Source organism: Cyprinus carpio, chromosome B1, assembly GCF_018340385.1.
Source record: "Cyprinus carpio isolate SPL01 chromosome B1, ASM1834038v1, whole genome shotgun sequence".
Taxonomy (NCBI): domain Eukaryota; kingdom Metazoa; phylum Chordata; class Actinopteri; order Cypriniformes; family Cyprinidae; genus Cyprinus; species Cyprinus carpio.
In genome coordinates this window covers 20,330,485-20,344,927 of record NC_056597.1, presented here as the reverse complement: position 1 = coordinate 20,344,927, position 14,443 = coordinate 20,330,485, and the positions used below count along the sequence as shown (strand labels likewise).

At 34.7% G+C, this 14,443-nt stretch overlaps 1 pseudogene; it reads left to right on the top strand.

The window, feature by feature from the left end:
* The window catches only part of LOC109052422, a 158,985-nt pseudogene extending 146,102 nt beyond the window's left edge, over positions 1 to 12,883 (top strand).
* Positions 12,884 to 14,443: the final 1,560 nt, after the last annotated feature.

Sequence of the window (14,443 nt, the reverse complement as noted above, 5' to 3'; positions counted from 1 at the left end):
TTCTTACTGGAGCTTATGCTACGCCTATGTCCTGTGTCATCTACTGGAGCACCACTCTTTCATGAATGCTTGTACACCACGCTTACACAAATGTATCGCTTCACTTCAGAAGGCCTTTATTACCTCCCACCAGAGCCGTGTGGAGTACTTATTATGGTGGATGGGTGCACTTTTTTGGGCTTCAAAATCTGAATCCCCATTCACTGCCATTATAAAGCTTGGAAAAGCCAGGACATTTTTAAATATAACTTTGATTGTATTTATCTGAAAGAAGAAAGTAATTTACATCTATGTAAGATGGCTTGAGGGTGAGTAAATCAAGGGTTAATTTTCATTTTTGGGTGAACTATCCCTTTAAGAGTAAAAATTAACAATAAAATAAATAATATTAATAATAAAATAATAATAATAATAATAATAATAATAATAATAATAATAATAATAATAATAATAATAATAACTGACTCACTTTGACTTTGTAAGAGTTCTAAGTCTGTAAATATTTCAGTTCATAAAATAAACATCTAATTAATTGGAGCAGTATTGGAGCAATATCGGAGCAGTTTTAATATGTCCATACTCCATTTTGGAGTTTCATTATTTTCCCCAAATAGAGAGATGCTGCCTTCAAGACATGTCAGAATGATTACATTTTTGAGATGTGCACACACAAACGCAACAGAATGTCATAACTACTAGAAAGGTCTTTTTGAATGAAGATTTTTTTTGAATTTGAGGTTTTTCATTTAAAAAAATGGTGGATGGAAATTCCTTTTGATCAATTCATTTTGTATACTGTATGTCTTCTGTATGTGTTCTTGTAGAATAGTTATATAGTTGGAAAATAAAACTGTTGTGTGCGTGCACTTTGGATGGGTTAAATCAGAGCATGAATTCTGAGTATGGGTCACCATACTTGGCTGTATGTCACTTCACTTTTTCACAATTTTTGCAGTGACAGTCCATATTACCCATTATTTTGGGGTATATATATCATAGGTTTCTATGTGTCCTTGCAGTATGTTTTATACCAGTCCTCTCTGGCACTTTCTGTTCCCATCATGATGCTGAGTATGGCTTCTCTCTCGTTCCAGCCCACTTCCTCTTTCCACCCTTCTAAGAATTATTGTCCACAGAATTAAGCATGCTTTCACTATAGCGCCTTCATTTTTTTTTTTTCACTCTCTAATTAGTTCCAAATAATCAAGTGAGTCTAATTTTTGTTATTTGTCTATTCAGAGGTGAGAATATGTTGTAATAGGGCACCGAGGGACCCTCTTCCCTTCCGTTCCACAGAAACGTTAACCTTTATTAATGCACACATAAAAGCTGATGCATAAAAGAGTGAGATGAGGAGATGCTCTATGAATACCCCCAAATGCACCTCACGCCAGCATTAAGTCTCGCTCCCTGGATCGGCATGCAGATGGCTTGTTATGCTAAATGCAGGCGGTGTTTTGATTAGGTTACTCGTACTTTCATCTGGGTGCTCTCAAACAGTGGACACAAAGGACTGCTCTTTGCTGCCTATTTTATCTATGCGGTCTCTCTCTTCTTTTTTTTTTTTTCAAGTGAAGTTAAAGCTCTGAATATACAGAAAGCTTGAGCCTCCTAAAAGCAATGGATCCTTCTAAAAATGCACTGCAACATCCAAGGAAGCATATTATAACTGGAGAAATCTCTTCAGTAGCATTCCCATGCAAATAACCATCTAAACCTTGACACCTTGGCAACAACCACAGCAGTAATTAATATAATATAAAATAATAATATTCAACAGCAAATAACTTATTGCACCTTTACTCTTATCTAATTGTGTTTACTTATCAACCTTCACTCCTGTCAGTTCAACATTACTTTATTTACACTATTAATACGTTTCTGGTCTCAAATGCAAAATTAGAGAAATTTGTCATTACCTCTGCAGTGAATGGGTGCCGTCAGAAAGAGAGTCCAAACAGCTGATACAAACATCACAACAATCCCAAACATCACTGCAGTCCATCAGTTACCACCTTGTAAAGTGACAACCTGTGTTTGTACGAAAAAAATACATCATCAAGACGTTTAGCCAACATAACTGTATAGCCATCATTATATATTAACAAATGTTAGTAATAAATAATAAATGTTTCAGACCAATCAGCCAAAACAGTGCAAGTAAATTTGCCTACTTTAGGAGAGCCAGCATGGAGCTACGCCAATGCAATTACAGTGCAGTGAAATGAAAGTGTATTTAAAACAGATTACTTCTGGGACTGGACAGTCAACCAATGGAAATGTTGATTACTACAAACCTCAGCATACCTGAGCCAAGTAGTATTCATTCTGTCCTGTATCTGTTTAAAAGAATTAGAAATCCATGGAGCGTGTAAGACATTAAACACTTGATCCTTCAGTACTAAAGCAATGGTCATGGTGAAGGGGAAGAGTGGAATGAGCCTGAGAGAATGAATTTCTGTTTAATGGTTAATAAAAAATAAACGGATTGTTTGTAAGACTATGGAAAGATGCTGCTCATTTAGAATAGTGCTGTGAAATTTATCCTATGAGAGATGCTGGGCTTGCACTGCTGTTGACACAGTTATGATTTGGACTGGGTAAGTTTTATTGCTGTTAAGTGACTAGAGAATGTGCATATCATTCATGCCAAATTAGAGAATAAACTGTAAGAAATGGGGATAGGGACATCTAAAGCCAAGTTCTCCATTTACAGTAAATACTGTTCTATCTGTAAAAGAGTGAGAAAAAGAACCATATTCATAATGAATACATCAATAAATCTAGAGATCTCTCATTATAAAACTTAGCTTAATCTACTAAGTAAATCTACTACATTTTTTTTTTCAGTTGCATAGTTGTTAGAATGCTATACATCAAAACAGAAAACAGCTGAAACAGTGGCTCAGTGGTAGAGCGTTGTGTTAGCAGTGTGAAAGGTTGTGGGTTCGATTCCCAGGGGAACACATATTAGTTAAAAAAAATGTGAATGCACTGTAAGTTGTCACCCTGTCAGCTGGTTTATAAATGAGTAGATTTGTTTTAGGTTAAATGGATGTTTATTTTTTTTCAAGTTTGAAAATGTATCAAGATATCCTGATATTTTATGTTGACTTGTTAGATTGTATACAGATAGTAATAAAAAGTTTCTAATACAGAACAGTACACTTTTTATCAATACAGTTACTGAAAAGCATCACTTGGAAAAGGTTTTGCACTATGTTTTACACTGTTGCCTTGGTGTGTGTGTGTGTGTGTGTGTGTGTGTGTGTGTGTGGCTGGTTTTGTGTTTGTGTGTGTTTGTGTGTGTGTGTGTCAGGTGTCTGCTCCTTGGTTTAATTCTCACATTTGTCTGTAATGTTGAAAAGTTTCAGGGCAAAATGCATTTTAGTACAATGTGCTTGACTTAGCTTTTGTCTGCCTAATTTTGAGCAGCACTTAGGCAAGAAAAAGATATAGGCATATTGTCTATGAAATGGTGGGTAGTGTGGCAAATGGAACAGTGTATTACAGAGAAATGTTTTTCATTTTTCAGACATTTACTGTTATGAACACAGCCTGGTGGTCACTGATATCTTCTATTGAATGTTGTATTCATAATAAAGACATTGGACATATTCAGACCAGTTCTACCATCATAATTCTCATCATTTTTTTTTTGTCTATACAAGTGCACCCTTTATAATGTTTTTGTTGTCTCTTGGGGTATATTTTTGCACTTTTCTTTGCAAAATATTACTGACTGAAATGAAAGCAATTTCATATCACTGTGCCATTCGATCTTTTTACAGTAAAGATGAGCAGCAAAAGAAACACAACTTGCAGGGACAATTGCTATCTTCAGAGTTTCTCAAACATGTCAATTTGTTCACATAACTGCACAATGTTGTTTGTTTCTTTACAAGTTTTAATGTTTCTAGTTCTGGTAAAAAGAAATATGTGGTTTTAAGTGCAATCTTTCTGAAGCATCACTGTCACAATTTTGGTACAGACAAGGAAAGGATGTTTGTAAAGATCAGAAAAATGTAGTTTTACCAGAAAAAAATCAAACACTGAATCCTAGGAAGGAAAAAAAAAAAATAATAATAATAATATATATATATATATATATATATATATATATATATATATATATATATATATATATATATATATATATATATATATATATATATAATTTTTTTGGTGGGATGATTTATGAGCAATAAATACAGAAACACTATAAAACATTCTTCATTATTGTTATAACATCTTGTTTTCCATCTATTTCACCTTTCACAATCAATCTGGCTCATTTTCTTTTGAGTTCCTAACTTGTGCAATGTAATGACTTAATCTCGTCAATGAAAGTAACTTTAGTTTTTACTTAAAATGCAGCTAATGTAGTTTTCCATTTTAGTGGGATGAATATTCTTAACAGACTTCTGCTGCTTTGAATGTAATGATTCATAGTTGTATGTATGATAATCAGTGTTTTTGGATAGAAGTACTCAGATATCCTCTTTGGCAGGGTATGATGTATCTGGAGGAGAGGCGGCTGGTGCACAGGGACCTCGCAGCCCGTAACGTCCTGGTGAAATCTCCAAACCACATCAAGATCACTGATTTTGGACTTGCTCGACTGCTGGATGCTGATGAAAAGGAGTATAATTCAGATGGAGGGAAGGTAAGTGTTTAAAACTTTAGACATACTGAATTTTTTTTTTTTTTTTTTTTTTTTTAAGTGATTTGTAATTCATATGGTGGGTTGGATACCAAACCATTAATCAATGTTAATCTGTGAGAATGGTGGTTGCTCGACTGTAATTCTAATTTCTAATCATACTGCAGTGCATTTTTTTTTTTTTTTTGGTTAATGCATGATTGCATTACTATATAGATTATCATATCCTGATGAGAATTCTCTCTTATGCAGATGCCCATCAAGTGGATGGCCCTGGAGTGCATTCATTACAGAAAGTTCACACATCAGAGTGATATATGGAGTTATGGTGAGTAAAACACTTTTAGAGTGTCCTAGTTTTTTTTAAGTTTTGTTTGTTTGTTTGAAAGAGCGTAATACTTTTATTCAGCAAATATGCATTAAGTGATTTACAATAAAGTCATGTATAATCGTTCTGTTTGCAGAGATAAATGTACTGTGGTTTCCACAAAAAAAATGTTAAGCAGCGCAACTGTTTTCAGCATTGACAATATTAAGTGTTTCTTCAGCAACAAATCAGCATATTAAAAATGATTTCTGCAGGATCGTGTGATACTGAAGACTGGAGTAATGATGCTAAAAATTTAACTTTGAATCACAGGAATAAAATTACATTTTAAAAGTACATTAAAATAGAAATCAGTTATTTTACATTTTACATAACTGTTTTACTGTCTTTTTGATCAAAGAAATGCAAGCTTTGGTGAGCATAAAATATTATTTTTTTCAAAACCGACCCCAAACTGTAACACTTAATTGGTACAGTCTGAATATGATATAAAATAGTACATATGATATAAATACACTTAAAATTCTGAATTCTTTTACAGATTTGCAGTTTTAAAATTGCAGATTTGCTGTATATTGTGTTATTTATATATATATATATATATATATATATATATAATATATATATATATATATATAATGCAATATCTTTAAATTAAATAAATTGTTATATATTATTATATTTTTTTCTATATTTGTATTTAAATAAAACTATTTTGATAGTATAGACAAGTCAAGTCAAGTCTGCTTTTATTGTCAATTCTTCCACATGTACAGTACCTACATACAGAGAATTGATAAAACATGAAATAAAAACATGAAATAGATAAAACGTAATAAAAGCACATTAAAATATGATGCAATTACAACATACATTTTTTTAATGTAATAATAGAAAAGTGCAATGACTTTGGTGCGTGTGGCACAGCTTACAGTGTTTTTATTATTATTATTATTATTATTTTTTTTATACAGAACATGATGTGTTGACTTCATATATTGTCATTCAGGGGTGACTATCTGGGAGTTGATGACGTTTGGAGGAAAGCCCTACGATGGGATTCCCACACGTGAAATTCCAGACATCTTGGAGAAGGGCGAGCGTTTGCCCCAGCCGCCCATCTGCACCATAGACGTCTACATGGTGATGGTCAAATGTGAGTGTTATGCAGGACTCTGAATGTGATCAGTAGCTCGAATGCTTCAGAAAGGCACTAGCACACATACATTTTGTATTCAAATAGTACATTTGTGATGTGTCGTATTTCAATGATACTGAAAGGTACTTGAATTCTAACATATGACAATAATTTTATTGCCTACAAAACAGATTCACCATAATTTCCCATGCTATAGTTTTTCTACTAACACAGTGTTAATTAATTTAGCAAGATCCATGCAGTCATGTGGTTTTTAGCCCAGCCGCTCACCATGTTTGGCCAGCCAGTCTTGTGGACTGTGGAAATATGCAGCTGGGTGAGCGCTGGGGTTTCTCAGCTGGTTCAGTCAAATAAACACAAAGAGATTAAATGAGACGCGGATTGAACTCATTAATTCTAATTACATTTTGACTGTAAGCTGTTGTTTGTGATTCTACTCGCTGTGACATCTGTAACCCCACGGACAATGAAATGCAAAATATTGATGGAGATGAAACGTGGTGTGATTGCGTGAGTAATTGCTGCTCATTTGGATAATGTGTTTGAGTGTGAGAACTGACAGGAAATTAATTGGGAGGAAATAAGGAGCAGGCTGCTGCGAGGTGAGGGCATGTTACTTCCTGTCAGACACATATTAGAACTTTAAGAAGTTCAGTAATTTGGGGCAAATTCTAACACTGATGTGAAAAAAAAATCTATCTATCTATCTATCTATCTATCTATCTATCTATCTATCTATCTATCTATCTATCTATCTATCTATCTATCTATCTATCTATCTATCTATCTGTCTATCTGTCTATCTGTCTATCTGTCTGTCTGTCTGTCTGTCTGTCTGTCTGTCTATTTCTGTCTGTATGTCTGTTTTTGTCTGTCTGTCTCTTTGTAAAAAATAAAACTGAATTTGTGCAACTGCATTGCACTGTCCATATAAACTGTGTATATGACAAATGCAGTTACTACTTGGCATTTCTGACTGTCTTCACCTCCAGGCTGGATGATTGATGCTGATAGTCGGCCTCGGTTTAAAGAACTCGCTGCAGAGTTCAGCCGCATGGCACGTGACCCTCAGAGATACCTCGTCATACAGGTGAGAATACGACTATTTTTGTATTACATGTCACCTTGAAAATCAATACTTTTGTCCTACACCACCCATTTAACTCAAGGTGATCGCAGAGTGTGATGGTGTCATTTCTGCTCTCAGGGGGATGATCGCATGAAGCTGCCCAGCCCCAACCACAGTAAGTTCTTCCAGAGTCTTCTAGATGAGGAGGAGCTGGATGACCTGATGGATGCTGAGGAGTACTTGGTTCCTCAGACCTTCAATATCGCTACCTCTTCTTACACATCAAGACCACCCATGGATACCAGTAGGGTAAGAATAGCTTTTTGCTTTCTTTATAGTTCTCTTCATGAAGTGATAAAATGTATACCTTGAATGTCATTTTGAATAAATGAAATATTTTTAGGTGAGGCTTTTGAATCTTTTTTTGTTTGTTTTTACTTGAATCTTGTTATTGTACACTACATGTCCAAACTTTGGAATAGTTATGATTTTTAAATGTTTTTGGGAAAAGTATTGTATGTTCACCAAGGCTGCATTTATTTAATCAAAAGTACAATAAAAATGTTAATATTGTGAAATATTTTTTACAATTTAAAATAAGTTTTCTGTTTGAATATATTTTAGAATGTAATTTATTCCTGTGATGCAATGCTGAATTTTCAGCAACCATTACTCCAGTCTTCAGTGTCACATGATCATTAAGAAATCAGTATAAAATATGTAAGCAATAAGGTACGAGAGGCCATGCTATATAGTGAATAAGTCATGGCTGAAGGGCATTGTTAAGCACAACGTGAAGCAAAAATTAAAAATCTGTGTAGGCCATTGATTTTTTATTTATTTATTTTTTGGAAATAAATTAATTAAATGCAGTCCTTCTGCTAACAAAAAAATAAAATAAAAAAAAAAATTTTTCTGACAACAACAGTAAATGGCAAGAGAATGTTCCAGTTTAACATGCCTTATCTTATGGAGTTCAAATAAAGACATAGAATAGGTACAGTTCTGTGGACACTGCTGTGTCATTTTTTTTTTACACCGTATATGATATTTTCTCGCACACATACATCTGCTTATCTCTCAGCATGATAAAATGTCTGCTTTCTTTCTTTTAAATTTAAAACAGACCAATTTGCAGCACACTGTGAGTTTACGAACATCATTATGGTGTAAATTAATGGACATGCAGTACCATACTTGTAACAGAAAAACAGTTTTATCTTGCTGAAATACATAACACATAGAATAGTTTTGACGCTATATTGATTGTTGCTAAGGATGTGATACACAGAACCCTTGGGTGAAGCGGTCATAGCTGTGCTTTATCGTAATTGAAACACAGCTGTTGACCAGTCAGAATCAAGGACTGGAACTATTGTAGATACAAAGACTGTAAGTTTACGGTCAGGACTATCTGTTTAACAGCAGTTTAATAAGGAATTAATCTAGTTTGTCCAATTAAAGACAGATGGGGAAGACAGAAGGGGTGGTAGAGTGAGGAAAACCTGTTTTGAAGCAAAAAGATCTATACTTAACTATCCAGAAGCATTCCCATTCATGTCAGTGGAAGTTGGTTAGTCAGTCATCTTTGCCTATGGGAACACAATTAGGCAGACAGAGAAGGAAAATTTGCTGAAAATGTATTTAGCCTCAGGCCATCCAAGATGAAGAAGAGTTTGTTTCTTCATTGAAACTGAGTTAGAGAAATTTAGCATCACATCATTTGCTCACCAATGGATCCTCTGCAGTAAATGGGTGCCATCAGAATGAGAGTCCAAACAGCTGATAAAAACATCACAATAATCCACTTATTTATTAAGGAGTTTATTGGTGAAAATATTCCAAAACACTTTTATACAAATATGTTGGTGGAGAGGACAGCAATGGATTGACTTTTATTCACTGGAGGAAGTGTTATTATGCATTATGTACTCATATTTTGGCCAGAAGCAACAGTTTAAAGTTAAAAAAAAGTCTTCTTACAATCACACAGCTTTTCACTTCACACAATGTTAATTGCTGGAGTGGTGTGGATTAATTGTAGAATATTATTGTGATGTTTATATCATCTGTTTGAACTCTCATTCTGATGGCACCCATTCACTGCATTGATCCATTGGTGAGTAAGTGATGCGATGGACTAATCTTCTCTTAGTTTTAGTACAAAATTTTATTTTCTAGCAATGACAACCCCTACAATTTTCAACCACCCTTTATGTGTAATTGAGCGCTATCATTATAAAACTAAAGATTTAGACACCTTAATGATTGCTGAGTCATTGAGGAAGGTGGATGATCCATCTAAACTTTATTTTTGTTCCCCCATATAGACGCAACTGAAGTGTCGTGAAAGAGTTTTTAGCCCAGAAGACAAGATTGGAGCTTGTTCTCATGATACTTCTGGTACAGCGAGTGCCATCTTCATTCCTATAAGCACACAAGGTGCTGGTCTCGATGCCCTTGAGGAACAACACTGTAATGGGAGCTTGAAAAAACAGCCCATGTCTGCTGGAGACGACTGTGACGGCCAGCGCTACAGCGCAGACCCAACTGTCTTTTTCGGAGAAAGGAATCAGAAGACCACGGGTGAAGATGGTTACATGAGCCCTATGAACAAATCAGCCTCAGGTAAAATAAAGAAAGCGAGGTATTGAAATATTCAGTGTCCTTTTTGAGGAGTTGCATTCAAAAATCACTTGGTGCAAAAATATGAGGGGGCATGTGCATGTCGCTTCTGGGTATTACTGGGAATTAGTTTGGTGTAAATCACCTCTGAAAGTCTTTTATTACACATTCTCTGGTCGATAATATCGCGGCCGTTCCATTTCAACCTCAGATAGTTTAAAACAAAAGGGTGTCTGGAGTAAAACATTAATCCAGTGTGGTGGGTTGAGTAGGATGATAAATCAATAGATTCTGAGTTCTTCCATTACAAATTTTGGCAGCAGTTAATGGTCTCATCCTTCACCTCAAGAGGCCTCAAACTAACGAGTGCCAATGAATTGTGGGTGGTTAACTATAGCAGTTAGGCTACTCACAGTTTTATGCTAGTATCAGTAGTTAAACTACAGCCAGAAGGCTATACAAAGTAGCTAACTTTAGCTAAGGGCACCATGTTGCCATTCAAAAGTTTGGGGTCAATAAAATGTTTTATGCTCACCAATGCTGCATTTAATAAAAATCGGTCAAAAAGGTAATATTGTAAAATATATATATTATATACTAATATATATATATATATCTATATATATATATATATATATTATATATATATATATATAATATTATATATATATACAAACAAACACACAACAAACACAACAAAAAAAACTTATTTTCATATATTCAAAATGTAATTAATTCATTGATGGTAAAGCTTGAATGTTTTAACAGCCTTTTATTCCAGTTTTCATTGTCACGTGACATGACATTTACTAACAAATTCACTACTTCCTAACTAGGACATTCTGTAAAAAAAAATCATCATTATTGCCTTAGACTGCAGATTTAAAATGCTTCATTGTGCAGAAAACCATCAGTGTAGCTTGCTGTCGTGCTGCACTGCTATATGATAAAAACAAAACTTAACTGGTTTTTAAAGCTACTTTATTTTAAAAAAGAAAAATGTAGATAAGTATGTGGTGTTGCTACTTTTGGTCACCATATTTAATAATTTCCAATTAAGGTTCATGTTCTTTTTTAAGCCTTTATTCTGAAGATGTTCACATGCTCCACAGCTGAATGAATATTTATTGTGCACATGTAATCAGCATATTCGGAATCAAACTAACACTGATGATGTTCTCTTCTGGAAATACTAGAGACATTGCTCATTTATTATGCGAACAGTAATTTAATCAGCTCATTAATTCTCATTCATTTCCTGAACAATCACACACAAGAATGCGATGAATTGTAAAATGTAGGTCATGAGATTTGTACAAATGTAGGCCACCGTGTTCCTTTTAATGTTTGTAAAATGTCTAAGTCTCCTTTTCTCTCCACGAAAAAACAAAAACAAACAAAAAACAGTGTTTCTTCAGTAGTTCTGTCTGCATCAGTCCCCCAGAATTATATTTCTTTGTATATTCACTAATTCACGAGTGCTTGATTTATGAGGTGATGTATGCATACATAGTGTGTTTACATGATCCAAAATTCTGATTATTAATACCAAGCATATATCTTGTTTAGATTTATGAAAGATGGAAAATGGTCTTAATCTAGTTAATTTGTTTACATGACTTCTTGATTAAGGTAAAAAAAAAAAAAAAAAAAATTTCTTACCTAGTATCTGACGTAATACCAAGTGTTGTTATTGCTAACTCTATTGTTAAGTCATTTAAAAAAAAAGGTAATTAAAGTGAAATAAAAATAGATTATATTGTAAAAACTAACATTCTAAATGTTGCCCTTGGCATCCTCTACTGAAGTAAATAGGTTACTAAAATTACTAAAAAAACTTAAAATAAATATAAAAAACAGAATAATAATAAAATAGTGTGTATATACTATATATAAATATATATATATATAATTATATATATAGATATATCATATATATATATATATATATATATATAACACATTACTGAACTTAAAACAAAAATTTCAATTAAGCTGAATATAGATAGACAGACAGACAGACCCCCCCCCCCGACAGACAGATTGATTGATTGATTGATTGATTGATTAGGTGATGAATTGCAATGTACCTATATACAGTATGGAGATTTTGTCATCATTCTATTTTAATTTACGTCTTGTGTAAACAGACCATCTTAGTCCTGTCGAGGAGAATCCTTTTGTAAAACCAGCGGAAAAAAATGGAAATATTACTGCACACTGGACAACCCGGGTTACCACAGCACCCCTGATAGAAACCCAAGGGTGAGGATGGAGTACAATCAAGGAATGAACCCTTTAACCTCAACACATACAACAACACGATGAACGAGATTATGAGGAAAAATGGAGCTTTCCATACCGCTACAGATGACAACAGCAGCCAACACCGCAAGTAGCCACGTTATCCTCTCAACACAAACTGGGAAAGCCCACCACCATGGCCAGGGAAACACATGTTCATTTCGCCGTTCCACCTGTTCAGCCCCCCCAAACCAGATCGATGAGCCAAAATGACCAGCATTCCCAGTCGCCACACAGTGCCGATTCCAATTCGCTCCAGCAGTCTGGCAATCCCTTCCTTATTAACCCAAATCTCCTTTTGTCAGCCAACAGATCCAACCTTGTCTGGTGAGTCAGTCAGGCTCTTCAACTCATCCGGCTCAAGTGGCGAAAACTGCAGTCACTAGTAAAAGTATATTGGGTGGCCCTTCCTGGCCACCAGGTCTATCCAGGTAACATGCTTCAAACGGGTCATCTGGGACTGGAATGGTCGACAGGAAGTCGAAGAAGAATTTTGATAATCCTGACTACTGGCAGCATAGTCTACCGCCCAAGGCGACCCAACCAAACCCTCAAGATCCAACTCAAGGTGCAAAAAGCAAGCCTCTCTACAGGCACAGCATCCGAAAAGTCGCATCGCTGTGGCTGACAACCCTGAGTATCTTTCTGAGTTTACACAGGAGACCGGGAACGCGTGTTCTGCCACCTCCACCTTACAGGCACGGCGAATACGGTAGTGTAATGCCGCAGTTCTAGGGAGCCAGATTCTTCTACCAGCACAGTATGCTAAATTGGAAACTGTAGTAGAACAGGAAAATCCCACGCTTCAGGAATTACCGAAGGAGAGACTTGTCAGACTTAAAGGGGAAAAACCGATCAACCAAGTGCCTATCTAAAACTATTCCCAAAGCTATTCCAGCTTTCTATTCCAACAGATCCAGAATTTAATCAGATCTACATCTCCTTTAAAGGGGAAGTGTGAACCAAAAAAAATGGACATTCTGTCATCATTTATTCTCCCGCATGTCACTCCAAACCTAAATACTTTCAAACACAAATAAAGATACTTTATTTTTTAATTGAAGCCTGATGTATGTCCATCCACTGTAAGGGTTGTAAGGTTTGGTAAAAAACCTTACATTTTTATCAATATTAATGACAAAATATTTTTTTACCAAAGACCAAAAATTTTACATTCCTATCTATCTCTCTCTCTCTCTCTCTCTCTCTCTCTCTCTCTCCTCTCTCTCTCTCTCTCTCGGTTAGTAGGTCTTCTGCACATCACCACTCTGGTGTCATACAATTTTTTTTTTTCTTTTTTATTGTTTTTTTATTTTTTTTGTTTATTGGTGACAGATGACTTTTTTGTTAGACCCCCCCCCGGCAAACCATGATTTTCGTTTATGAGACAGAATAAAAATGCACTTTACATAAATTACAGTGTTTTTGTTATTTATTTTTTTATAAGTGTACAGCAAAACTTTTCAAAAACGTTCATAAAGATATCCTTAAAATAAATCCATATGATTTAGTTTGATTCTCACCATGTCAAGCAAGTATGTTTGAGCTTCCATTAATCCGTATTTGATGAGCTCTAGTGCATATTGATTGTGTTTATGAATAAAGCCTAAAGAAAATCATAAACATTAAGCAATCGGTGTCTCTGCAAAGATTTAGATTAAAAACTCTTTATATGGATTTCTTTTTATGATCTCTTTCAAGTTTTGGTGATGGGACATAAATATCTCAGGTTCTGTTTAAAATATCTTATTTTGTGTTTCAAATATAAAGTCTTATGTGCTTTTTGGGTTAAATGATGAAAGAATATTCATTTTTTTGTGCGAACTAACCCTTTTAATTCTCACCTCTGACTGATTCTCCTACAGTTAGGTGCATCATGACATTGTAGACATGGGTAAGGAAGGAAAGGAAAAACAAGAAATCACATTCTCTTGTGTTTTTTCAAAAGGAAATGGACTTTAATATTGTTTCTTTGTGGTTTCGACCAGCTGTCTTTTTGACCACTTTCATCCATCTTGTATTGTTGCTGTAAGCTATTTCTCTTTCCATGTGTTCTTGACTGAAGGACACTGATACGTTGAGCAATCTTGGATCGCCCTCAAGAAAACCCGGGGTACCGTAACTCTTATGTGAATGAGAGCGATTGGGATTGTAAAATTGGGGCAAATCTTTTGTACTGTAGTGGATTTGATAATGGACTACATGCTATTTATTTTCAGTCATTCAGTTCTTCTTCATGTTTTTTTTTTTAAAGAACTTACCCAATTTCCCCCGAAATTTGTAATCCTATATGGG